Source organism: Choloepus didactylus, chromosome 1, assembly GCF_015220235.1.
Source record: "Choloepus didactylus isolate mChoDid1 chromosome 1, mChoDid1.pri, whole genome shotgun sequence".
Lineage (NCBI taxonomy): Eukaryota > Metazoa > Chordata > Mammalia > Pilosa > Megalonychidae > Choloepus > Choloepus didactylus.
In genome coordinates, this window is record NC_051307.1 from 106,405,840 (window position 1) to 106,433,802 (window position 27,963).

Sequence of the window (27,963 nt, forward strand, 5' to 3'; positions counted from 1 at the left end):
ATCTGTCTATGAGGAGAGAATGAGGAGGAACATCTCTGTTTAAAGTTTATCGTGGACTGCAGATTTGTACCTTTTATTACTCATTTCAACTTTTTTCTCTTGCTATGTGTTGTAACTTAGTTTATATCCCATTCACATACATTTCTTCACCATTAGTCATTAAGTAGCTAAATTGGAGAGTCCAAGTGAAGTCTTTGATTTGCCACCTTTACAATTTGTGATAGTAATCACTTGATTTTTGCCAGGATTGAACAGATTGTTAAACAAATTACTCCAATTTTGTAAATACTAAGATGTTTTGTTGAAGAGTTTTTTGAAATTTGTGTGCATGTTTCTAGATATGTTCTAATTAAGCAACTAATATCTTTTGTTTGCATATGATTCTGTGGTATATCAGAAAAGTACTTAATAGCTTTTTAAGGAAAAAAAAAGGAGATGAGAGTTATGATTTGCAGTTTCATCTGTAATATTGTTAGTTCTTCCCTCTAGGAAAAGATGTAATGTGTAACTGGTTTTTCAGTTACGCATTCTAAATTGTAAACTTTGCTCTAAAATAATATCTTTTGTTCAAGAAATCCAAGTTGAAGGTTTCTGATATAAGTATCTATTGTAAGTTTAAATTACTGTCTCTCACACGTGAAAATTTTTTTATTGAACAAGGTTTGAAAGAACCTCCCAAAATATTTGATGGACTTGTTTATGAATGTCTGATTCTGTTGGTTGTATAGCTGTTGTGAACTCTTTTCTTGGGTTATACTTAGTAAGAATCACTAAAGTTTTAACTTTGGTTAGTGGGTGTCTCCTTATTTAATACTGCAATGTAAGTTTTTTTTAATGTTGCAATATAAGTGAAATACTAGTTTATCTAGTATTATTAACATCTCCCCAAACTTTTCATAAATATTCTACTTTTTCTTTTAGCTTCCTTTCCTTCCTTAGTCTTTTTTTGTTTGTTTGTTTCAAAATGCAAAGGTTATTTGCTGTTAGTTGGAATGTCATGTAAGTAATTTGATCGTGTTGATAGAAGAATTCAGAATTAAAAGTGCACCCTAAGGTTTTAGTATAAATTAAATAAAGAACAATCTAGGACTTACACAGCCCTATTAGTAGATGATTACTTTGAACATGTGGGTGATATGAAATATCCAGGAGGTATATTAAAATGCGCTGTGTATGATTCACTACACTGAAGACGTCTGACATACCAAATGTATGCATAAGCTGCTGCTGTAGAGGGGGTTGCATCATTCTGATTGGGTGGTTTTTAATCCTTTTTCCTTTCTGTTAGTGGTTTAAAATGCAGAAATTAGCTACTAGTACTGCAGGCTAAGGGAGAGATGGCTATTGACTGGTATTGTGTGCTGAGGTCAGATGCCCAGGATGAGGCAGCTGTATGTTTTCATGTACAGGGCACTACCACGTTGGTGGCTTTTAAAAAAACAGGGTATTATGACATTTGAAACCAAAGCTTTTATGTTCTTTGGTGGCTATCTTACTGTTCCTTTGTTGTATTCTGTGAAAAGTAGCGTTAGAAGTAAGTTTGTCAGCATTAAGACAGTTCTGTATATGGTTTTTGTGTTAATTGAAGTGAAAATGTGATGAAAATAATTCATTCTCATTGCTTTCTTACTTAAAAATCATTCAACAATCGAGTGCTAATTTTCTTTATATTGTATTGGTATTCTTTCTATTTGCAAGATTCAATTTTAATATCTACATAAACAAATAGATTTTTTAAAGCTAATTCTTTGGGGGAAGTTTTTTTATCTTAGGTTATAAAATTATTGTGATTCCATTTGCTATCAATTGGCTTTTTGTTAAATATCATTCCAACATCATTCTATATATGCTATTGTAATAGATATGCTGGACACCATTACTTTCTCAGGGTTACTAAGAGGTAGAAAACTTTGTATTTTTACAAGTTTCATTCTTATTAAATGCAAATTATTGTTATGTAAACTACATACAGAGCATCTATTTCTCTTACTTTCTAAGTTGGCTTCAGGCTCTGGTAAATAAAAATCTTTGGATCTTTTTTCTCTTCATATTTTTCAGTTCTTGGTTTGATAAATTTTGGCATTGTTAGTCTATATGGATCAAAAGTTTCTTAAAGGGGAAAAACTGGTAAGATTTAAAATTCAGTTAAAAGTTGTAGAAATTTCCTTGATAGAAATTCCATTTTTGGTGTTAAAGTTTATTTAAAGAATATATATGTAGATATGCACACGCTCATACATTGTTTTGAGCCAAGACGTACAATAACTTGAATGGGCTTTTATGACTGAAGATGAATAATTCTATGAGAAACAAAACTTTGAAACATGAAGTTTCTACCCACCTTTAGGAAGTCACTCAGTGGTGCTAGACATGCTTCCACTGCAATGGTGTGAATACTATGAGGTAGTGAAGGAAAAAGCTATGAATTTGCCTTTCATGAGTTAAAAATCAGTAATTGTGTTCTCTCCAATGCAAATGAATTTGGTCCCCTATAGGAATGTTAAAGAGAAAACAATATCTCAATTGTATTTTGCTTGTATGTACTACATTGTGTATAGATGAATTAAATACAAAAAAAAAAAAAAAAAACCCAACCAAACAAAAAAAAACTCAACCTCATTCCCTCTATTCAAGAAAGGTTTTTGCTGCATCAATTTTTAATTTTCTAGAAACAGAAAAGATTTTATTAAGTTAAAATCATATGGTAGCCTCCCATTTCAAGAATTTGTTGAATTAGAAATCATTGCCTGAGTTTAATTATATAGATTCCATGTGTGACTATAACACATATATTAATACAAAATATATGATATTGAACTGTAGGGTTACTTTTGATTTGGCTTTGGAGGTGGACATTTAGTTTCCCATTTTAAAAAAGGCTAGTGATATTTTAATAGTGGTTCTAGGTAATGCCGTAGAGAATTATAGACTTTTAATCTTTAAGAGATAAGTATTTGAGTAAAATAGAAGCAATAAAGAAAAAAATTTACTTGATAATTCAGGTAATGATAAGGTTTAAAATACTAGTTTACATATTGAAAAGACTGGGTATTTCATGTTTTTACATTATTAAATATTGAAAACCAGTGTAATCTAAAAATCAAAAGTTACATACTGCTTGATTTTCTAATTTATCAAATCCATATCAATTTTAAATTTTATCATAAATAAATGCCTAAATATTAATTTTAAAAGGTGGTTTGGTGATCTGTAATACATTTGCCAAATTGTTTTTAATAATCAGAATGTTGCCTTGTAATTGTGGCTATAACATGATCGATCATTAAAGGACAGTCTGTAATTTTTGTTTTTTCTTATGTTAGCCTGACATCATTTAGTAGAGAGAAGATAAGGGAAGATTAGTAATATTTGTACAGAGGCTTTTATAAATAATGATCTAAAGTATATATTTTCTATAAGAAAAAATTCTTTTAACTTTTAAATATTTTTAAAAGGACATTTGAAGATTTAGAACTAATTGATATTGAAATTAGCATTTCACTATTATTTTGAGTATAAACGCTTTTATTTTGTGAAGGTTGCTTTAATTTTTTAAGTACTGGTGGAGGAAATGTAAATGAATACATAAAAGGATAGTAGCTTGGGTACATTTATTAGAAATCAAGAAAGCTGTGAAAACCAGATTTCTACAGGAGCTACTTATATGTATTTGATACTTTTAAACTTTCTAAATATATACTGTCTATGGCTGAATCACTTTTCCAAGCTTGCTAATGAAATCCTCTAAAGTAGATGTGCAATTGGTCAGAGTTGTTATTAGAGGATATTGTCTGAACTGAGTGTGTCATTTCTTTGATCACTGGGGTGTGTGCACGTGTACATTGTGTGTATGTGTTTGTGTGTTGTGAGGGACTGTAGTTTCAAAGACAGATGGTATGAAGAGAGAAGAGGAGGAGACCAGTACTTGAGTAAGAATTGCTCTGGATTTCAGTCCTGACAGGGCAAATGAAAACCTTTAGGTGACTGAAGTTTGTGGCAAATGGAATCAAGTGCAAGAGTTGAGTGATGCATAATCCTAGGTGATTAACCTTGTTGTGGAAGCCAAGTTACAGGCATCTCTAGTGGCTTTTCAGTGAGCATGCCACTGAAAGGACCATCCAATGCAAAATCTACCCTCCTTCCTTTTTGCTTGGCCATACCTTTATCTCATAAAGTTATCCAAATGATTCTGTGAAGACTTTGATGAGCTATAAGCCATTTTTTTAAGTGTTAGAAAAATTCAAAATTTGAATATATATTTTCATTTAGAAATTCTATTCGTTGAAAAGGAATCTATCTTTTGCATAGCAAAAGTATTGTGAGTGAATTAATTTCATTAGAAGAAACGGTATTGAGATGGTCTCTGGAGTTTGTTAAAGTTGAACTATAAATTTAAAAATATATTTTAACAAATTATATTTAAATAACGAAAAATGATCTTCAGTCCTCTTTTGGGTGTTGAGGAGAGCTGTAGGTTTGGCTAAACTCCTTTTGTTTGTGTGCGCGCACGCGTGTGTGTGGTTTAAAAACTGCTGTCTCTAAAGCTTAGTCAAAAGCACAACATCTCAAATGCTATGATTATCCTCTTAATTTGAGGGGCAGGAAAATTCTGTTTAACAAAAAATGCCCAAATAATTTATTAATCAAGGTTTATACTTTTTATATTCAAATTCAACTTCAGATTAGTTTGGGTAGTCATTCAAAACAGTATCATTGAACAAAACATTATAGCAGATAAACAACAAACACCTACCAGTAATAAGTCTTTCCTCCCATTTATTACCATTAAAATATTTTAAAAACTCTTTTACTTTATAATTTGACCTCATGCTTACAAACTTGTAATTTTCATTTGGTGGGATGGACTGTATGGGTTCTATTTTGGGCAGCAAAATTGCAGAGTGCTCAGAGCATTATTTTTAAGGTTTTACTTTCCTGTTTTGATCATGGTCTCTCCATAAAATAGTGAGGAAAAATGATTTTCTTTTGCAGAAACTTCAGATTCTATTGCTTTGGCTTCCAAAGAGGAAGGGAAATGCAGTAACTGTTCCTTTAATTTGCTTTACTTTGATGGCATATCGAGATAGAATAAGTAGACCAGCAAAAAATGAATGCTTTTGCTTTAATAGGAGGCAGTGAAAACCAAGAACTAACCCTGTGTCCATCATTCAATAATAATCTGTCTCCTTCCCAAGTGTCTGGTTTTCACAAAATAACGTTTGCATTTCTGAGATTCATTTTGTTTGTTTATTCCCAGCTCTTCTGGTTATTATCTGTTCTACACTTTATTTCTTAAAATGTGAACATTTAATTAGGATTTTCCCATTCTATTTACTATCATGGTAAAATAGGTATTTCATAAATACAATAGGTATTTTAATAAGTCTAATAACTAAAAATTAAGAGTCCGATGCATGTTTTAGAATTTCTAGTATTAACCTATATCATAAGAAATGTTACATGTAATGACCAGGAAAATTTGTATGGGATCATTGCAATGAGAATGGTATTTTCAGGGTCTTTTTAATGGTCATATTATTAATATGTCACAAAGTGTGAATTTGTCTTGGGGGGAAGCTTGGATTTTATTTTTGTTCTAAATTTGAGCGGAAAGGTGGTTTTGTGATTCCATGTGTTGCTAGGTCAATAATACTGGTAGCATTATCTCATAGAGAGAGATGCGTGTATATGTAACTGCATCTTATATTCATATAGCATTGATGCTGTTGCAGCTTCTTTGACACATTATTTCATTTATTCCAAATGATAATTATGTGAAGAAGATAGGTCAGTTGATATCTCTCTTTTCAGATGAAGGAACTCAGAGAGTTTTAGTAATTTGCCGGAAGCACATAACTATTAAGTAGTAGAGCTAGGGCTAGAATCCAGTTCTTCTGATTCTCAGTTTAGTGTGTTTCACCTACATTGATTTCTTTTTATTAAATAAGTCAACCAAAAGTATTATAAGGTTCAAAGAGCGCCATTCAAGAGTGACGAAAATAGAGGAAAAGTGATTCATTTTTGAATTGATCCTTTGCAATGATCTTATTCTTATCTCAGTCTGAATGGTTCATACTTTTGTTATAGTTTTCTTAGAAAAATTAATTAGAAACAAATCGGTAATTTTAAAAGCAATGCTACCTTCTCCTGTCACATGCTTGCCCATGAGTGGGAGCTATATCTAAGCAGGTTGTATTTTTCATTGTTACATTCATTGCCTTTTTCAGTGGTTGTATTCCTTGTGTTATGAAGTAGGACATTGCAAAGTCAGATGTTTCTCTCAACATCTGAGCCACACAGATTAGGCAGTGGCAGTAACCCTTGTCAAGACTAATGCACCATGTGGTAAATGAAAGTCTACCTCAAGGAATCACTTGGGTTGGTTCTTCACTGGTTCCAGCCAGCCCATATAATGTCAAGACGGTATTTTGGTTAAAGGGCTTTCCTGGTTGCCAAGTCTTTCTCCAGATTAGCCCCCAGAAGTGGTTTCTTTCTCGGCTTCGTTTTCTGTATTGAATATGGCTTTTGGCTTCTCCTGTGGGGATGGTATGAGTATTAATAGGATAGCATCCATAAAGTTCTAAAAATTTTTCATTAATGTTATACCACACAAAAACATCCTTGATATGTATGAAATTGACTATGCATGTAAAGAACAGCCCATTTACCCTTAATTGTAAGCTTTTTCTCTTTTCTCATTATCCTCGTTTCCTTGAAATTTTGTGGACATATGTATGGTGGTGGTCAGAGGGCAGAAGAAATTATCAAGAAAAAAAAATAGATGAAAGAAAGTTATTTCCAACTCCCCACACGCTTCTTCGAGTTAGTAGAGCTGAAAGTGGGGAATGGCATTTTCCATGGGATTCTGACTCAGAACCTGGAGAAAAAGGAAGAAAAGTAACTAAAACTTATTGAGTAGCTCCTCTGTGCCAGGGACTGGACGAGTCCATCTGTATATCTTATTTAATTCTCACAAAAGCCTGAAGAGATCTGTATTTAATCCCTTTTACAGATATAGCTGTAAAGCTTCAGACTCTAAAGCAACTCCCCCTTCCACCTGACCAAAACTGTGTCCAAAGGAGCAGTGGCCATATTATCCTTTCTGAATATCTAACTTGAATACGGTAACCGCACCCTGGCAATAAAGTAGAAAATTGTGATTATGTATACATAGATTATTGAATAACTTTGTGTGTTTTTCCTAATGCAGAATAGGAGACAAAATTTACATGTTTATACAACACATGCTGAGGAAAGTAAAGGACTGAGGTTTAGTATATTTTTAATTTGGTGTAATTAAAAAGCAAAAAATATTGTTAGTCATAATTTGAAGGAACTTTCTTGAAGTAGTCCTTTAGTAGAGGTATTTTTAATTATATAAAAATGTAAAGGTATTTTAGAATAATCATTGCCATTAACGTTAAGTATGCAATGTGGAGTGAGGGTTTATATTCCATAACTTTGATCCAGATTTTTTTTTTTATAAAAACTGAAGAAAAACTCAGGCTTTTTTTGTGTTTAGAACCTAGAATGTTACACAGAGTTTGGCATGGTTTCATTTTTGTCTGTATATAAAAGTATCATTTGGAGAAAAAAAGAATGGGCTTCTTGCAAATTACTTTTTATAAAATGGTTCATTTTAATAACACTAGAAAAATTTAAACCTTTTTGATATATGAAAAAGTCAGGAAGACACAGAAGGTAGAAAGATTTGTATGTTCTTTCTCAGACAGTACTTAAGCATATTATGTGTTTGTGACTTTTTTTGTTTAGTAATATAAGACTTAGAGTATAGTTAAATTACCAATGAAATGACATATACAACAGTGCCTCTAGATAGAGAGCTGGTGCTTTTTTGATGAGAACATAATTTTATTTAATTTATTATTAGGTTAAAAAAGAATGACTTTTCAGTCAAGAACTTTTAGCAGAGCTTGGGAGCAAATATCAGAAAAGACATTTCTAATACTATGCTATATATCTGCTCTTCACTCTTTCTCTTTGAAAAATGAAGCAAAAAAAAAGTAATTGAATGATGATTCTATGGACAGGTTGACATCAAACCAATTGATGAAATAGAGGATATTTTGAAAAAGTACCTGTGAGGTCAGGTTGCATTGATTTTTTTGTAGTTTTTTAGTCCCTCCTGATCTTTGTGATTTTAACAGTGCATATTTTGACAAATGGATGATTTTCTTTTTCATTTTATAGATAAGATTTTGGAGTAAAATGTGCATTTCAGTATGAGAGAGTATCATGTAGATGATGAAAGCAGTTTAACACTGAAAAAATTTGTAGTTTAGCATCTTAAATTACTAAGAAACAAAAGAAAAGAAAGGGAGGATAAGCAAAAAGCAAGCAGGCGGCCATAGAACTGTAGGCCTGGCTGAGCCATGGTATACAGTGTGTGCATTCTCTCTTTATAATTCCAGAACATGGGAGAAAGACTGGTGCTCACTGGTAGTGTGAGAAGACAGTAAGTGATTCCAGTGGTGACAGCAGGACAGGGAGTCTCATACAACCTGTTCTTTTCTTTGATGTTTAACAACTCTAGATGTGTGTGACCTGCCCGCCCCACAAAAGGTTTTGCATTTCTTTCAGTGAGGCCGTGCACTGGCCACTTCCTCTCTTTCTCACTCTCCTTCCGCTTTGCATTTCAGTGGGGATGGTTGGGAAGGCTGGAAGGGCAGCACTTGGTGTCTAGGCCTGCCTCCAGCCCGTTGCCCCCTCACTGGCTGAGGTTTGGGGAAGCCGGGGAGGCGTGTGTGTGCTTGCTCAATATGTTGGAATGTATGGGTTCTGTGGCATATGCTTACTTGGAATGTGCAGCAGACACGAGCTCCTCAATGGTTGTGGGGGTCAAACGTCGTAGGCTTTTATAAGTGTTTGAAAATGTGGGAAGGAATTTCCCAGTGCCGAAAGTTTGTTATTTTTTTTCCCTGAAGTGCAGTTGTATTAATTCCTTTGTAAAAGGAAAACATATTCCTTTTTGAAAACCATTGAAGGGTAGAAAAAATTTTGTGGGTGCAGAAATAATCTGGCCTCTCTGTTGGATCCAGCTGGATTCTTTTTCCTTTTCTATTCAAACTGATAGTGATGTCTGCAAATCAGGGACACTGAATTTGTAAACTGAGCTTTTAAAACTCCCTGAGTCATGCCACTCCTAAAATAAATGAAATTAAAGATCTTTAAAAAGCAAGTTTTAAGCTCAGCTATTTAAAAATATGGGGTTAATTCTCCCTTTTAAGGAATAAAGAACAAAATACTAGTTGCTTAATATTCTTTAACATTTTTGGCTACTTAATATATTTTAAAAATTTTACACATTTTATTTATATTTTTCTTCATAGACGAGTTGAAATGACAAATGTTCTGGTTGCTCAATTATTTGAAATAAAAAGGACAGGGATTTTTTTTTTTTTTGATTATTTATTTATTTGTTTATTTTTTAAAGGGTTCTAAAGGACCGGGAACAGGTGATTAGCTCTAATATAATTCTTTATACATATTAAAATTTTATTAAGAGTTTTGCTAGGAAAAGTTCTTTGGTTTATTGCTTTTTATATTGATGGTTTTGTGTATGGGTCTATTTCAGTAGTGTTTTCAACGCAGTAATTTAGATGTTGAAAATGATTTGTGGCTTTAGTTCTCATATAAGGATCATGGTCAAGTTGTTAATACCTGTGCTTAAAATTTTCCAGGACAAAGTCTTATCTTTTATTCTCCATGGTACTGCTTTTTAACACTAAGTTCCCCAGATCCCTAGGGTTCTGAGGAGATGCTAAATTTATGGGAAGGTGTAGATGAATGTACATAGGGACTCCTGGCTTCCCACCCACGTTTCAACCAGAAGACAGCTGCATTCATTGCTGTTTTATACATTAGACGTCTATCTAGAATTTCATTTAGAAAAGGAGTTTGCTGCTTTTTAAAAAGTTTGAAAGTGTCCACTTTACACTATGTAATTCTAAGCCTTGAGTCCATTCCTTGATAAGGCACTCCAACAGATCCAAGGCTCCTCCTTGAGGAGAATTTTGACCCTGCCTTTACTACTTCTGCATGTACTTCCTGGGGAATGGCCTTCCATCTCCTGTCACTTTTGCTTTAGTAACAAATGTTTGCTTTGCCAACTGCATGCCAGACCACAAAATCTATGGATTTTTCTACAGCCCACAATACAGAATGCTTACCCTTCAGGAACTTTCCAGAGACCTCACTGGTCAATGATTGTGCTCCAGCTGTTAGCAGAGCCCATCAGAGTCAACTGACTTTTAAGAGCAGTGGTTCTAGTAAGATGGCACCCACTCATTCATCAAGAACAGGGTTTTTTGCTTTAGAAGGTCTGAGCTATTTGCCTTCCTACCCCTACTTCAACGAGGGCACTTCCATTTTTATCTGTTGTGTATGTTGGGATGCCATGAACATGGGTGATTTTCAAGATATTTTCAGCTGGTTAGAATGGATGCCTACCAAGTCAGGAGGGACATGAGCTATTATATTCTGCTAGTACACACTTGCTGAATATAAGTCTTGCTTGCATGATTTTTGTTCAAAAACAGGATATTATTTGAAAAAAAAATATTCTCGGTGATTTCTTACCCTGTGGCCAAGGATTCTTGGGGGGAGTCCTTGAAGTCCTCAGATTTTGACTTCTTTGTTGTTAAAGAACTCCCTGGGTGGTTCTGATGTCCAACCAGAGTGCCCTTCCCCTCTGCTCCAACAAAGGTCTTCAGGGAAGGATGATTTCATATCATGTACCCAACTTTTGTAGTAAGATTGTTATGAGAGACCAACTTTTGTAGTAAGATTGTTATAAGAGATCGCCATCCATTTTCAGGGGTCCACCCTCAGATGCCTGTAGGGGCCAGGTAGATGACATGATATTTTTCAAGGGAGCTGCTGTGGCATACAGGAGGGGCAGCTATTAGTCAGCTCCAGCCTGTTGCTGCCATATAGAAATGTAGGGCCAGAGTTCCCAAACCTGATTTTTCAAGAGAAGCTAGAAAGCAGAGATTTTATGTTAAATATCCAAATTTCAGAACGTTGGCAACAATTCAGAAATTTTTGTAGACCCTGTGAGGGTCAAAGAAGACGTGGCTGGGGATTGAAACTGACCCTGGGTAGCTAGTTTGCAATCTCTGCAACATGAAAATATTCACTTTCTATAAAATGTTGAAGGTACTGTCCATTATGTTTGGCGTCTCTCACATGTAGGGCTTATCTGTGAAGGAGAGGGAAAAGTCCTTTTGATGAACTGAGTGAACTAGTATGTCTCTTTTCTAACATCGATGGCTGTTTGGAAGTACAAAACTAAAATTAGGTCTCAGTTGCAGCAACCATTCTTAGTCTAGTTTTCTGGAATAATTATTTTCTCCCTTATAAATTAGCCCTTACTTTTGTCTTTATGTAATGATCTTATTGTATGTGTTATATTAAACCATCCGACATCCTCTTGTAAATAAATGTGGAAGGAATGTATTCTGAATATGTAACAGTCTTAAAAGTTTATGTATATAGTATTTCATAATACATATTAAAGAGAAAAAATAAACCTGTATTCATATAATTGTGGGAAAATGTTTCCATGTTAATCTAAATTATCTTCTCCAATTAAAAACTGAGCTAACTATAGATAACTTTTTTTAAAAAAAATAGATAACATTTTAACCCATTTCCTAAGAAAATATGATTCTTGCATGTCCAGGAAACATTTTTGAAAACACGATTCAGTTCTTCTGCCTGTTAAATGCCTGATAAAAGGCAGGTCGTTTTAAAAGTATAGAGTGTACCTGATAGGAAAATTCAGTGGAGAAAAGCGATGCTTTTAAATATGTTTAAAAAGTATTTTGTTTACTGAGCACTTTCTTGTATTTAAGTTGAGGAAATTGAAGGCCATATGGATTCTGCTTCTGGACCCCGGATGCAATAAAGACTCATGAAGGCCAAACTAAATGAAAACTGCCAGTGACCTAAGGGATCCTTTTCCTTTTAAAGAAACAAAAGTAAAAAACAAAACAAAACTAAAAACCAAACAGTTCTAACATTTGGAATTAGCACTTTTAGAATGTATTTTTTTGTTGTGTAACTTAATATACATAATGAAATAGCATATTAGTAATCAGTTTATAATAGTGATATCTTGGAGATTTTAAGTTAGCAAATCATGTATGAGAAGGTACAGTACAACAGTATACATTCTAGGAATTCAGGATTTCATTTGGCTCCCTGTGATGGATCCAAATGGTCATCAGTTCCACAGAAATAGCCAACCCCAATTTTTTTGACTGGTCTTATGAACTTTAAAAATTTGAAGTTTCATGGGGGCTGGATCTTCTTATTTTTTTCTTTCCACAGCTGCATCTTGAATGCCTTGAATAGTGGAAATAGCTGCTCATTAAATACTTTTGAATGAATGAATTAAAATTAAAGCCATGAAATTAAAACCCCTCTTTCTCTCTTACTTTCCTTCTTTATTTTCAGACTGGATTAAAAAAGAAATAGCTGTTGAGAGATTTTGCATTTTTGTGAATAGATTTTTAAACTTTTGACTGAATCTTTGGCCTGAGTGAAATAAAAACCTTTTCATGGGCAGGTGAGGTAGGGAGATTCTTTAAAACATGAGGTGGGCTGCAAAGAGCAATTCCACAGGGCTTCAAAAGGAGCATTGGAAAGCAGAGCTTTAGATTTGGTGGGACCAGAATAGGTTTTGCAGTCAGTCTTTTTTTTTTTTTTTTTTTTAAAGAATAAAATAAGGATAGGTTAATTCTTAGAATGGTAAGATTCAGTAGGAAAACATGAAAATACAGTTTTCCCCTGTAGCTGTTTCTCTCCATAACCCTAAATTGCACTAAAAATCTGCTAAGGATCACATGCCAAAAAAATCTGTTTGAAAAAAAAATTAATAGCTTTCCTCTTATTGCAAGATAACAGGTAGATACAAGAGTCAAACTTTATGTTTTTATATAGTAAATAAAGTACGATCAGTTTAAGCAGAGTTTCTAAAGGTATTGTAAAAAAAAACCAAAACTCAGACAAGTACAAAATGACATTTACCAATGGATAAGATAATTCAAAACCAAGGAAGTGGCTGATCTTGAATGTTAATTGCAAAGCAAGATGCTGTCAAATGCTCTGTATTAGTAATCTATTGCTGTATTACAAATCACCCCAAAACTTAGGAACTTAAAGCAACAAACATTTATTATTGCAACTTTTTCTGAGGGTCAGGAATATGGGAGCAGCTTAGCTGGGTTATCCTGGCTGATCGTCTTTTTTGAGATTGCTGTCAAATTGTCTGCTGGGGCTGCAGGATCTGCTCTCCAGCTTACTCGGGTGGTTGTTGGCAGGCCTGTTGTTCTCTGGTTGTGGGTTGGTGGCCTCTCCGTAGGGCTGCTCAAAATATGACGTTAGTCTTCCCCAACATGAGTACTCCAAGAGAGGAAGAGATGTGATGCCAAACTGTCTTTTATGACCTAGTCACTCAGTTATACTTTGTCACTTTTGCTCATTCTGTTCATTAGAAACAAGACACCAAGTCCAGCCCACACTCAGTGGGACAAGAATGTGAATACCAGGAGGTGGGATCATTGGGGGCCAACTTGGAGTTTAATTTATTAAGTCAGTCAGGAAAAGTCTGTAAACCAAAGATAGACTTGGTAGATTTGAAGCATATGCTAAAAAGTAGTAATCACCCTTTGGTAATAATTATGATAAGGCCCCTTTCATAGGAAAATTGGAATTCCTTGTAAAACAACAATAGTAATGTAGATAGCACATTTTTATAGCAGTTTACTAGTTACGGAATACTTTTTATAATCTGTACTTAATTTTCACAACACCACATAGGTAAGGAAGGCAGATACTAATATCTCCTTTAGGTAACTGAGGCTCAAATTATTCGTAGTGCCTCAGACAAGGTCACATGTTTAGCATTCAGCCTCGGTTTTGTTTTCTTTTTTTTTTTTCTCCTCTTTCTGTTCTTTCTCCTAAAGAATTATTTCAATTATTGCAACTTTTTAAAAACAGAATTTGATTTTTCCCCTTTCAGTCTTATCTGAAAGCACCGATTTTTGTATGCCTAATTGAAAAGTTTAAAACACTGCTCTTCTAGTATCAATAAAGATGTTTGTCACTTTTCTGCCAGCAGCAAGACTCTTTTTTGCTATTTTTAGAACTGGGTGAGGTCTGATTTCTCCAGAATTGTGCCATACTGTGGTTAGCCATGGTCTACAAGAGGAAAATATATTTACTCTTTAAAATCATTGGTTTTCTAAGAAATATGCCATTTACTATACCAAATCTGAGTAAATCTTTCTCAGGCAAAATGCAGTAATCACTTTGATATCACACATGGCTAATTTTCTCCACCACATACAAAGAAAGTATCAGGCATCTTTGGTATTTGCCTTTTTTTATACATTGGAAAAATATCACAAATGAAAATAATAGTAAATGAAATTATTTTCTTGAAGAAATGGGATAGTACTTTTATATTGTTTTTGATTCATGCACATTCATGTTGATGTAAGTGATTCATTTTCTACGAGCATTTTGCCAAACTCATGCAAAACATCACCTTTGCTTATAGAAGGCCCTAAATTACTTTGACTTCAGTCAAATAACGTATTTTAATAGTCATGTCTTTAAATTTTTATTGAATCTCATTGCTTACTTTACTTGCATTATATATTCCCGTAACCTATTTAACCTTTTCTTTTAAAGGTTCTAAAAACACGATAGTTATATGTAGTGAAAAGTATTTTAGTTTTTTCCTTTTGAATGTGTATACACTGAGGCTTATAGGATGTTAGAGTCCCTTAGGAACACCTGCTTTTTAGGAAAGATGGAAGCTTTTTGGTTTAAAAAACTGCTAGGGGTAAATATTATATTTTCTATACAGTTTATATAGTCTGGTCAAGCAGAGCATATCCTGAACTATCTTTTGCCCATGCCTCCTTTTTTGTACCCTCTGAGAGGACTGATTACCTCTCAAAAGTTTAAAATCTTAATTTTTTTTTTCACAAAACAATCAAATGATTTAATTTTTTTTTTTACCTGCTTGGAGAGTTTAGAGAGAACTCTCCAATTGTCTTCAGTGGAGGGGTTGAGTTTAAAGTTTATTTCAGATTTTTATAAACTTCAGGAAAGAGGTTAAATGTGGTAGAAACAAGGAATTCTGTGAGCTCAGAAGACCAAATGTGATACATATCTCTAGACCCTTTTTTTTTTTTTAATCTTCATTTTATTGAGATATATTCACATACCACGCAGTCAAACAAAACAAATCGTACTTTCGATTGTTTACAGTACCATTACATAGTGGTACATTCATCACCCAAATCAATCCCTGACACCTTCATTAGCACACACACAAAAATAACAAGAATAATAATTAGAGTGAAAAAGAGCAATTGAAGTAAAAAAGAACACTGGGTACCTTTGTCTGTTTGTTTCCTTCCCCTATTTTTCTACTCATCCATCCATAAACTAGACAAAGTGGAGTGTGGTCCTTATGGCTTTCCCAATCCCATTGTCACCCCTCATAAGCTACATTTTTATACAACTGTCTTCGAGATTCATGGGTTCTGGGTTGTAGTTTGATAGTTTCAGGTATCCACCACCAGCTACCCCAATTCTTTAGAACCTAAAAAGGGTTGTCTAAAGTGTGCATAAGAGTGCCCACCAGAGTGACCTCTCGGCTCCTTTTGGAATCTCTCTGCCACTGAAGTAGACCCTTTTTTTTAATTGTTGGTTTATAAATATTTTGACTGCCTGTGGATATGCACCCACAGAAATATCTTTTCTCTCATGTTTCCTCAGTGATCTTTCTTCTTGTTAGAATCCCAGCCTGGCAGAGGGAGGCCCACCCTGGTGGGCAGAACTGCCTCAAGTGACCTGCTCAGGCCTGGGAGGATCTTGATTATTCTGCCTCCATTTACCCTTCCAGTTGATTTCAAAGCAGCATTTGAAATCGGGGTATAAGAGAACGTTTCCTCCTCGGCAACCTGACAGAGCCAGTTTCCCAGGCCTCCTCACACAGCTGTTAGGTGTCTCTACCTACAAAATGTCACTTCACAAGAGCTTTCCATAGATCTCCAGTTAGGACGACGCTCCTGGGGTGGGTTTGCAGCGTGGTTGTCAGCCTTTGGCAGGCTCCTTCCTGGATTTTCAGAAATGCTTCTGGGCTAGTGCAATTGTGTTTGAATCTCAGAGGTTCACTTTTTGTGTTCAGGAGCCTAGGAGCTGCATAAAACAGAGTGATTGTGATTGGGCATTTTTCATCATCAAAATGCATCAGTTCCTCCTCTGAAAACACAGGCATTATCAATTTCTTTGAAGTTGGTTGATGCTGTTCAGTTGTTGGCCTGTGGTTATGATGGTTAAAATTAAGTACATTGAGCCTCATTAATTCAGACTAGTTGGAGAAGTCTCATGGGAAAGATCAGTGATAATTAATAGAAGGTCTGAGTGGTCAGATTTTTTTAAAAAAATTATTACTTTCAATTACATCTTATAACTTGAGTAAGCTAACAAAATGTTGCCAAAGAGCGGTCCTGCCAGACTTACTGAATAAAGTTTAAAAAGTGATTTGTATTCAGTATATCAGTTATATATAAATGTGTTTAATTAGCTTATTCTCTGGAGTAGTTTAAATGCCCCTCTTATGATTTTGTTTATATTGATTCCTTTGTTGAATATGCATCCCTCCTCACCTTTTTTTTTTTTTTTTTTCTTTAAAGAAAAAGATAAATTCTGGCTTTGTCCTGTTGCAGCTAGAATTAATGATATTTCACTATTCTGTCAGTTACAGTTTGATTCATTTTAGGTTTAAGATGCCCTTGAGGCATAAATAGTGAATATCTGGGTGCCTTCCTTTTCTAGAAGAAATTAGAATTGTGCCTTCATAAATCTTACATGATGGAGAAAGTGGTTAAAAAAAAAAAAAAAAAGGCCATCCATTCAAAATAAAGAGGTTAATTTAAGTTATGGCATAAAGTATTATTTAATTGAAAGAAAATGAAGAGAACTTTGATCAGAATAATCACATCTTAATAAAAATGGGAACACTTCTTTTTTATTACCTTTATTCGGGAAATAGCCAGTAAGAAGAATCCAATAACCAGTAGTACTTAAATTTTGGGCTATTTCAGTGTTTGATCATTTGACATTTTATTCTGTACTCTCCTTTAAAGTAAATTAAAAAAAAATTTAGTTTTAAAACAAGTGTTATAGGTAACTTCTAGGATTGGGCCTAGCAAACTACATTTGTCAGAAATAGGATGATAACCTCTAATATCTGGCTACGGAGTAGTAGAGGCTGCCTGGGAACTGTGTTCTGGTGTACTGGGACAGAGCCCACGGTCAGCCAGACTCAACTACGTTAGTTCTCCAAAGGGTACTCTCAGCATTTAATGTCTACATTTATTTCAGTTCTCCTAATTAAAAAATTAAAGTGTCTGTGGGTGTTGTCATCCAAAGAAAAGCCTTTACTTCAGGATATTTTTTGCTGTCAGTGGTCTTTAGAGAACTAAGCCTCACTAACAGCTCTTCAGTCTGGTTAATGGGGGTGTACGAAGGATTCTTCACCTGGTTGGTGATATTATACTTGGTCCTGAAATTAAATAACTGCCTGCCACCTCTCACCACAGCGGAACCAATTGCTGAACCTAAAATAATATCACAATTATTTTAAAAGTGTTTTTGAGACTCAGAAAGGAATTCAGCAAGTTACGTCAATCCCGGAGGGCATTACTTACTTGAGCACCTACCATGTGCTTAGCCAAAGTGCACAGCACAGAGTGTAGTCTGCAGAAGCAGCCAGCCCTCTGTCCCTACACTGATGAGCTAGGCTCTGAGGAGCCTCTGCCTGTTATTCTTTCCAAATCTACAGAAACAAACCATGGGGAAAATGCTTCTTTTCACACTTCCCTTCCCAATGTGTGTTACCACATTTCTGGTTAGTCAAGAACACTTTCTAAGGAATGAAGTCATGAGGCATGCAACAAGGTGAATGAACCTTGAGGACATTATGTTGAGCGAAATAAGCCAGAAACAAAAGGGCAAATATTGTGTGGTCTCACTAATACGAACTAACTATAATGAGCAAACTCTGAGAATTAAATTCAAGAGCATAAGTTACTAGGACATAGAAATTGGGCAATTGTTGACTAAGGAGTACAGAATGTTCAATAAAGTTCATTGTAATGGTTCAGAAATGAATAGCACAATACTCTAAGTGTAATTAACAAAGCTGAGTGTGAGTGTGGTTGAAAGAGGAAGGCTAGAGTCACATATGTCACCAGAAGGAAAGTTAGAGGATAAAAATTGGGTCTTTATAACTTAGCGAAACCCAAAGTGGACAATGGTGGTGGTGAATTATATAAATATAAAAGAGTTCTTACATGAACTAGAACAAACATACATCACTATTACAAGGTGTTAATAATAGGGTGTTATATGGGACAAAAATACAATTAATGTAAACTAAGGTCTGTAGTTAACAGTAACACTGTAATATTCTTTCATTAATTGTTAACAAAAGCACTTTTCCAAAGCTAAATGTCAATAATGGGGTATCTAAGGGATATGGGAAATTTTTCTTCAGGGAAATGGCAATGTTCTCATATTGACTGTAGTGGCGAATGCGTAACTAGGTGATTATACCAAGAGCCATTGATTGTACACTTAGGATGTGAATAAAACTGGTTTAAAAACAAACAAACAAACGACAGTTTCTAATGCATGTGGTGTGTTAAGCCTGGAATGGGGATGGCTGCAGAGAGCAAACGACTGGTGGCTGAGCTTGACCTCCCCTCTGTACTGGTCCACCTGTCTGCACCCTGGGGTACATTAAGCTTACCTTCCGGTTTACATTTTTCATCATTTACTCACAGGCATTCAGCAAGTACTTCCTTTTGTGTTGGGTGCTGGGCTGTTGTAAAAGTACAAAGGTAGATAAACTACTTCTGCCTTTGCGTAGAAGTAAAATTAACTTGTAGTTCCTCGTGGCTCTACAATATTGGGGTGACAAGTTCTAGATGTACCCTCGTGGGGCAGTGGGTAAGCTGCTCTGGTATTGTAAAGTTTGTTGTGGACAGTGGAGAACTGGCAGCTGGGTGGTCCCCTTAAAGATCCGGCTAAAAGGCCCCCTCCTGCGTGAAGCCTCCCCCAAGTGTTTTTGAACTGCTGCCTTTCAGGATCTTGCTGTTACTTCAGCTGTCAGGGTCTGACTGCGTGGCTATTTGTGTGCACAACAGTTGTGCCTGATAGGCTGTATACTCCTCTAGGAAGGAAAGAATGACTTACTCATGATGTGTGCCCACAGACGCCTCGCACCAGCCATCCCATGGGAGGGGTGAATGGAACTGCTTCTGAGTTTATCCTGGTTTCACTTCAGTAACTAAAATTTTCAGGAAATGGTGCGTTCTGATAAACCAAGTCATCGGTTTTAATTAATGGCAAAGCAGAAAATCCTTTCTCTTTAGCCTATACTGTTGAAAACTTCCCTAAAATATATTAGGCCACTCCTTAGTTGTTTTTTTAAATGCAGTTTTATTGAGCTGTAATTACATAACATACAGTCATTCAAAGTGTACAATCAGTGTTAACAGTATCGTCATATGGTTGTACTTTCATCACCACAATCAAACCTCGAACATTTTCAATACTCCAAAAAATAAAATGAAAATTAAAATTAAAAAGAATAATCCAAAACATCCCATTCCCCTCCTCCCCCCATTGTTCATTTACTTTTTTTAAAATACAGTTTAATTGAGATATATTCACACACCCTACAGGCATGCATAGTGTACAATCAGTTATTCACAGCACCATCATACAGTTGTGCATTCATCACCAGAACCAATTTTTGAACCTTTTCCTTACTCCAAAATAAATATAAAAGCAAAAAAGAACAACTAAATCTTTCCATCCCCTTCATCCCACTCTATTCCTCATCTAATTTTTGTCCCCATTTTTCCACTCATCTGTCCATACACTGGATAAAGGGAGTGTGAGCCACAAGGTTTTCACAGTCACACAGTCACACTATGCAATCTACATAGTTATAAAATCGTCTTTAAGAATCAAGATCACTGATTTGCAGTTTAACAGCTTCAGGTATTTCCCTCTAGTCATTCCAACACACTAAAGACTAAAAGATGATATCTATATAGTACATAGGAATACCCTCCGGAGTGACCTCTTGACTCCATTTGAAATCTCTCAGCCACTGGAACTCTACTTTGCTTCATCTCTCTTCCCCCTTATGGTCAGGAAGATCCTCTCAATCCTGCTGTGCTGGGTCCAGGCTCATCTCCAGGAGGCTACTCCTTAATTTTTAATATATAAGTATGTTTTTGTTTACTTTATAGTGATAAATAATTTTATAATAGAAATAATTGAGAATAACTGTCAATATGGTTCAACAACACAAGATGTAGGCCAGTGGTTTTCAGTGTGGCTGTTGGAACAGCAGTATTAGCATCACTTGGGAACTTGTTAGAAATGCACATTTTCCAACCTACCCCAGACCTTACTGAATCAGAAATTCTGGGGGTGGGGTTCAGCAGTCTGTGTTTTAACAAGGCCTTTAGGTGATTCTGATGGTCCCTCAAATTTGAGAGCCACTCTTAAAAGGCAATTGTTCTTAGTCTGGATGTACATTATCATTACCTGGGAGCTTCTAAAAAAATAACGGCCCCCAAACCCACCCTGAGAAATTCTGATTCAGTTGGTTGGGGTGGGGCCTATTGTAGGTTTTTTTAATTTAATTTTATTGAGATTGTTCACCTACCATACAATTATTCAGAGATCCAAAGTGCATAATCAGTTGCCCACGGTACCATCATACAGCTGTGCATCCATCACTACAATTAATTTTTTTCCCAATTTTTAGAATATTTTCATTACCCAGAAAAGAAATAAAGACAAAAAAGGAAACTAAATTCCGCCCCTACCCCAACCACCCTCCACTCCATTATTGACTCATATTACTGGTATAGATTTGTTGCTGTTGATATATATTTTTCCCTATACACCCCTCTATTATTAGCTTCTAGTTATAGTGTCATACATTTGTTCTAGTTCATGAGAGAGATTTCTAATATTTGTACAGTTAATCACAGACATCATCCACCACAAGATTCACTGTTTTATACATTCCCATCTTTTAACCCTCCAACTTTCCTTCTGGTGACATACATGACTCTAAGCTTCCCCTTTCCACCACATTCATGCACCATTCAGCACTGTTCGTTATTCTCACAATAACATGCTAGTGCCACCTCTGTCCATTTCCAAACACTTCGGTTCAACCTAGTTAAACATTCTGCTCATAATAAGCAACCACTCCCCATTCTTTAGCCTCGTTCTGTATCCTGTTAACTTATATTTCATGTTTATGTGTTTACATATTATAATTAGTTCATATCAGTGAGATCATGCAATATTTGTCCTTATGTGTCTAACTTATTTCACTTAATGTAGTGCCCTCAAGGTTTCTTCATCAACCCGTTTTTTTTTTTTTTTAAGGTGGTTTTGTTCACCCACCATACATTCTGTCCTAAATAAACAATTGATGGTTCCCTGTATAGTTACATATTTATGTATTCACCACCATCACTACTCTCTATATAAGGACATCTCCATTTCTTCCACAAAGAAGGAGGAAGAGTCAAAGAAGGTAGAGAGACAAAAGAAAGAAAAATGACACCTAAAAAGAAATGGAAGGAAAGATAGAATTAAACTAAAGAGGAATGAAGGAGTCAGACAACATCACCAATGTCAAGAGTTCCATACCCCTCCCTTATGTCCCCCACGTACAGGCATTTAGCTTTGGTATTGCCTTTGTTACATTAAAGGAAGCGTAATACAATGTTTCTGTTAACTATAGTCTCTACTTTGCATTGATTGTACTTTTCCCCCAATGCCACCGTATTTTTAACACCATGCAAGGTTGACATTTTTTTGTTCTCCCTCACGTAAAAACATATTTGTACATTTTATCACAATTGTTGAGCACTCTAGGTTTCACTGAGTTATACGGACCCAGTCTTTATTTTTCCTCTTTCCTTCTGGTGTCCCTGAACTCGTTGATTTGGTTTTTTATTTGATTTAGCACATTTCTTTAAAAATCTTTAATAGCTTTTTTCATTAAAGTGAAACAATATCTCAACTGTATCTTGATTGAGTTGTAAGTTTGTTCCTTTGACTGGGCCGTATCTTCATTTTTCCTAGTATAGATTGTAGTTTTCTGCAGTCTAGACATCTGGTTTCCTTGGTTTCCCCAGTCAGATTTTCCCAGACCAGAATGGGTTCAGATCTCAGAATGGGGTTATAGTCAGGGTGTATCTTAGAGGAATGACATACTTTTCTGTGAGGTTTCCAGTCACTGTGCTTTTCCTAACCTGCCCAGCAGGTGGTGCCTGTCAGCCTGTTCCTACCAACTGGTGTAGACCTCCTTAGTTTCTGTTTTTGTTTTCCCTCAGGCTCTGGGGTCTGATTCTGAAGGGAAAGCTGGGCCCCACTTCCTTACTCTTAGGAAATATATACCCCGTAGGGAGTTGTTATCTGCATTTGAATAGTCTCTCTGACTCTGTTATCTCCACCCCTGGAACTGAAAATGGCTGCAGCTCTCTCTTCTGAGCCCCTAAGATTGAAAGAGAGAAAAAGGGACAGAAAGCCCCCTTTTGGAGCCAGGACATGGTCCCCCAGCTTCACTTGTCGGCCAGAGGTAACACCCAGCCCTCTGGGCTCCCCTGCCCAGGACAGATGAGTCTTCCGGTTCTTTAAGGTCAGTCATCACTAAAAGCCTGTGTCTGCTTGTTGGGGGTTTGTAGCTTGTATTCAGCAGTTCTCATTTGTTAATTAAAACCCCAGTTGGAGCTCAGTTGAGCTATATTTACTTGCTCGGAGAGTGCTGCTAGTTTCTACCACAGGGAGGTTTTGCAGCTCAGCCTGCCATGCGGGGAGGGGACTCTTGGCATGGTTCTGCAACTTTTACTTACAGATTTTATGCTGCAGTCTCAGCCATTCCTCCCAATCCAGATTGGTGTACGATGTGTGGACAGCCACGGTTGTCCCCCAGCAGCAGTTATTCCAAATTATTTACTAGTTGTTTCTTGTTTTTATTAGTTGTTCCAGGGGACTGACTAAATTCCACTCCTCTCTATGCTGCCATCTTGCCCCTCGTGTTTTTTCATTTTTTTTTTTTAATTGCTCCATGAATACTACTGATATGCAGCCGGAGTTGAGAACCACTGATTCAGGGGTTAGAATAAAAACTTGAAACTTATTCCACCATTATCCTCTGCAACTTACTTAAAAAATAGATCCAAGGTAATGCTTCTTTCTCCTAGAAGTTGGATAAAGATAAACTTAGTATTGTTTTATTTAATCAGGCTTTTATTGAGCAGGAGGCCCTTGCTTTTTGTGGCATTGCATTAGTAAAATCTCCCCCATAAAAGCAGGTGTTTTAAAGCCAGTAGTATTTTCCCACAGGAACTATGTCATATTTGGGCGTAAACTTCCTGATCAAGGTCTTGGCATCAAATAAATCATAGATGGAACCATAATGTACCATCAGATCAATGATACAGTAATTATAAACCTCTGTGGTCATTTAAAATAATAAAGTTATGGTCTAAGTCCAATAAAATTCTCATAAATTTAGTGTATACCCTAGGATTACCTCAGAGGTTTCAGTTTTGTAGAAAAATGCACATGGTTGTAGGAAACAGTTCCTTAAATCTATTGTGTAATAAATATTAATTAACACTATTTGTTTGCACTCTTAGAATTTGAGGAGGGAAGAGTTGGAGAGTAAAACTCTCCTAACAAGTCCAAGGAAGTCTTGAGTTGGATGTCTTTTCCCCCCCGTAGACTTCCCAGAAGCAAGCCTGAGGTTCAGAGTCGCTGCCTTTTTCTTAAAGGTGCTTGAAAACACCTAGTCTGGCCAGTGTCTCCTGTTGTTGAGGGTGGTGAAAATATTGGTTTCCATCCCAGAAAAGCATTTTTTAATAAAAGGGTTGATCCATGGTTTCTCTTCTGTACCGTCTCCTGTGGCCTATCTGCTGAAATAAAGGTGAGAGAATAAATGATCGGCACAACCCACACTTGACTGAAAAGCCATAAGATTAATTATTAAATCATTAGGGTTTTTTTAAGAGAGCCTCTTTGAGCAGCCAACTTGGCATAAACTGGTAAGAGTGTGGGCAAATGGTGTGGTGGAAAGAGCACTGGATTGGGGGCCAGAAAATGGATCAAACCTGGCTGTTCTCCTTACCTGTGTAAGATGCTCCCTTCTCTGAGCTTCCATCTCCTTTCCTCCGGAGGAAGGTTGAACACCCCCAACTTGCAAGATTGTAAGGCTTGGGTAGGTTAGTGTACCCAGTTTAGGGAACTTTCCATAAAAGTTACTTTAATGGTTGAAATATTGATTAGTGAAATAAACTTGAAGAATTTTATCTGTTCTCCTGCCCTGCTTGCCCATGTTGTAAAAAGCCTGCTTCATGGTGGATACCCAGGCAGAAACAGTTCTAGGGAAGCTGGGGGAAACAGGGTGCAGGAGTGTTTCTCACACTGCAAATCCCTCCTGGGAAAAGAGATTATTCCTGAGAAGAGAGCTTAATGTCCACAGTCTGGCTCATTAGAGAAGGCCCAAGAATAAATGGGGTTTGGTGTGTGTTCTTGGTTTATTACCTGGGATCAAATTTGCGTTTTGAATCAGAATGCATAGTCAGATGTCTTGATGACAGTATGTTGTTCAGTAACTGAAGTGTTGTTTTGACCAAACTTTTTAAGCAGACTTTTCTTGGCAGTTTGATACTGAGCTGGGTACACACTGATAGTTTTATATCAACTACTATAAAGTCATCACCAATTGACAGTGACTCAGATTAAACCATAGTGACTCGGATTATACAGATACTAGACTGTAGTAATTCTAAGGCAATTATCAAATAAATCTGTTAGAGAAAATTATTGCCTATTGTTTTAGTTTGTTAATGCTGCCGGGATGCAAAACACCAGAAATGGATTGGCTTTTACAAAAGGGGGTTTATTTGGTTACACAGTTACAGTCTTAAGGACATAAAGTGTCTAAGGTAACATATCAGCAATCAGGTACCTTCACTGGAGGATGGCCAATGGTGTCCAGAAAACCTCTGTTAGCTGGGAAAGCATGTGGCTGGCATCCGCTCCAAAGTTCTGGTTTCAAAATGGCTTTCTCCCAAGACGATCCTCTCTAGGCTGCAGTTCCTCAAAAATGTCACTCTTAGTTGCATTTGGGATATTTGTCCTCTCTTAGCTTCTCTGGAGCAAGAGTCTGCTTTCAACGGCTGTCTTCAAACTGTCTCTCATCTGCAGCTCCTGTGCTTTCTTCAAAGTGTCCCTCTTCATTGTAGCAAGCTCACTCCTTCTGTCTGATCTTACATAGTGCTCCAGTAATTTATTCAGACCCACCCTGAATGGATGGGCCAACACCTCCATGGAAATTATCCAATCAGAGTCATCACCCACAGTTGGGTGGGGTGCATCTCCATGGAAACACTCAAAGAATTACAATCTAATTAACACTGATAGGTCTGCCCACACAAGATTCCATCAAAGATAATGGCATTTGGGGGGACGTAATACATTCAAACTGGCACACCTATTATATTAAATTGGTCTTGATTATTTTTTTTCTAACTTACGAGTTCTCATTACCCTTGGAACTGTTGTTTCAAAAATACACTAAATTATTTAGAATCAGTTCTTTAAAATATAATATGCCTGGTAGTTCAAACAGAACTAAAGGAAATAAAAAATGATTAAATAACAGTAATACTTTAAGTTTTTTCATAGATTTGTAGAACCCATAGAATGTTAGATCTTAGGGATTATCTAGACCACTGTTCCCTGCCCAAAGTTCTGGAAATTCTTGCTGAGAGGTCAAAAACTAGTCCAGTAGTAACAAAGGGCAATAATATAAAATAATCCTCCTCACTGCCATTGCTGTGCTTTTTCCTTGATACCATGTGTTCTAGTTTGTTGATGCTGCCAGAATGCCAAATACCAGAAATGGATTGACTTTTATAAAAGGGAGTTTATTTGGTTACACAGTTACAGTCTTAGGGCCATAAAGTGTCCAAGGTAACACATCAACAATCGGGTACCTTCACTGGAGGATGGCCAAAGGTGTCCAGAAAACCTCTGTTAGCTGGGAAGGCATGTGGCTGGTGTCTCCTGCAAGTTCTGGTTCCAAAATGGCTTTCTACCAGGGCGTTCCTGTCTGGGCCTCAACTCCTCTTCAAAATGTCACTCTCCGTTGCTCTTCGGGCATTTGTCCTCTCTTAGCTTCTCCAGAGCAAAAATCTGCTTTCAAAGGGTATCTTCAGAATGTCTCTGTATGTTCCTGTTCCTCTCTCAGCTCCTGTGCATTCTTCGAAGTGCCCTCTTGGCTGTAGCAAGCTTGCTTCTTCTGTCTGAGCTTATATAGTGCTCCAGTAAACTAATCAAGGCCCATGCTGAATGGGCGGGGCCACACCTCCATGGAAACTATCCAATCAGAGTTATCACCTACAGTTGGGTAGGTTGCATCTCCATGGAAACACTCAATCGAAGAATTACAGTCTAATCAACACTAATACGTCTGGCCACACAGGATTGCATCAAATATAATGGCGTTTTGGGGGACATAATGCATCGAAACTGGCATACCATGCAACCTCGAATAAAAATTTTTTTTTTTTTAAGTAAAGCTAAGTTCAGGACCAAAACTTACAGTATTTTTCATTTTTTTTAAGAAATTAACCAAATTAAGATGATTTAGTCTTTGCTAAATTAAGATGATTTAGTCTTTGGACAGTTCAGAATAGCACTGGTAGCACCAATCAAGGAGACTGCTGTTGGCTGATCTTTCAGTGAGATTGTGAAATACAGTGGAAGGACTTCTGTCATGAACTGGCTCTGTGACCATTAGTTTACTCGTCATTAAGATGAGGATATAGACTGGTTGTTCTCCAACCTCTCTGTCTGCTTTAGAGTTCTATGAGATCACAAGTCTTTGGCAAAACAAAACAAAACAAAACTCATTTAGGAACAACTGCCTGTGTGACAATAAGGTGCTGGGCATACTTGTGATAGGAGAACAAAACCAGTTCTCCAGAACCGGTTCTGACCAACCCTTGTCTGGGGGTTTTGAAAACATAGTAAGCATCTTTAATCTTCTATCCATTTTGCCTCGTTTCTCTCTAGACGGAACCAGACTCTGTAGAGCTTGTCAGATTCCAGGACTGTGATTTGGGGTCCTATATCAGTTTTGACATCACGCCAAGAGCCAGGGCTGTTACTTTGAGTGCTTTTCTGTGCAATTGTGGCATCAGAAGTTAGTTCCTTTATCATTTCCTCAAGGATGGGACTGTTTCTCCCAAGTTTCCCTTCTTTTCTGTAACGTAGGGAAAAGATTCTTATCTTTACCAGTGATTTCACTTATATAAAAATTGTTCTTTTTTGGCTTTGGAGCATATAGTTTGGTGTTGAGTTGATCTTTCCTCTTTAGTTTTCACTTAGGCATATATTAACAGAGCTTTGCTTTTTTTGAGCACCTACAGAACAATTGATGGGCTGAAGCTTTCTTTTAACACATTCTGAGTGTCATATGTGGTCAGCATGTGGATATATTGGGTGGGAGAGGGTATGGACAGCCCAGCATGAAAAATAGAGGTCATTTACTAGACTAGTTGCTTTACATGGATTATCACCTATCTCTCATTGGCCCCGTGAGGCAAGTGGTGGCAGCCCCATTACTCAGACGAGGAAACTGAGGCTCAGATTGCCACTTTCCTGAGGCACCAGCAAGTACTGTGACAAATCTTGGATCTGAATCTAATCTGACTACAAAGCCTGTGTGCTTTCTGTTATACCCACACTTCTTAATATAGGAAGGCAGGTAACTGTGCTATTTGATAACTGAAAGATTAT

The 27,963-nt window shown here is 36.4% G+C and overlaps 1 protein-coding gene across 4 annotated transcripts in view; it reads left to right on the plus strand.

The window, feature by feature from the left end:
• The window catches only part of IGF2BP2 (insulin like growth factor 2 mRNA binding protein 2), a 236,907-nt gene that overhangs the window by 2,608 nt on the left and 206,336 nt on the right, over nucleotides 1-27,963 (plus strand). The window lies entirely within an intron of this gene.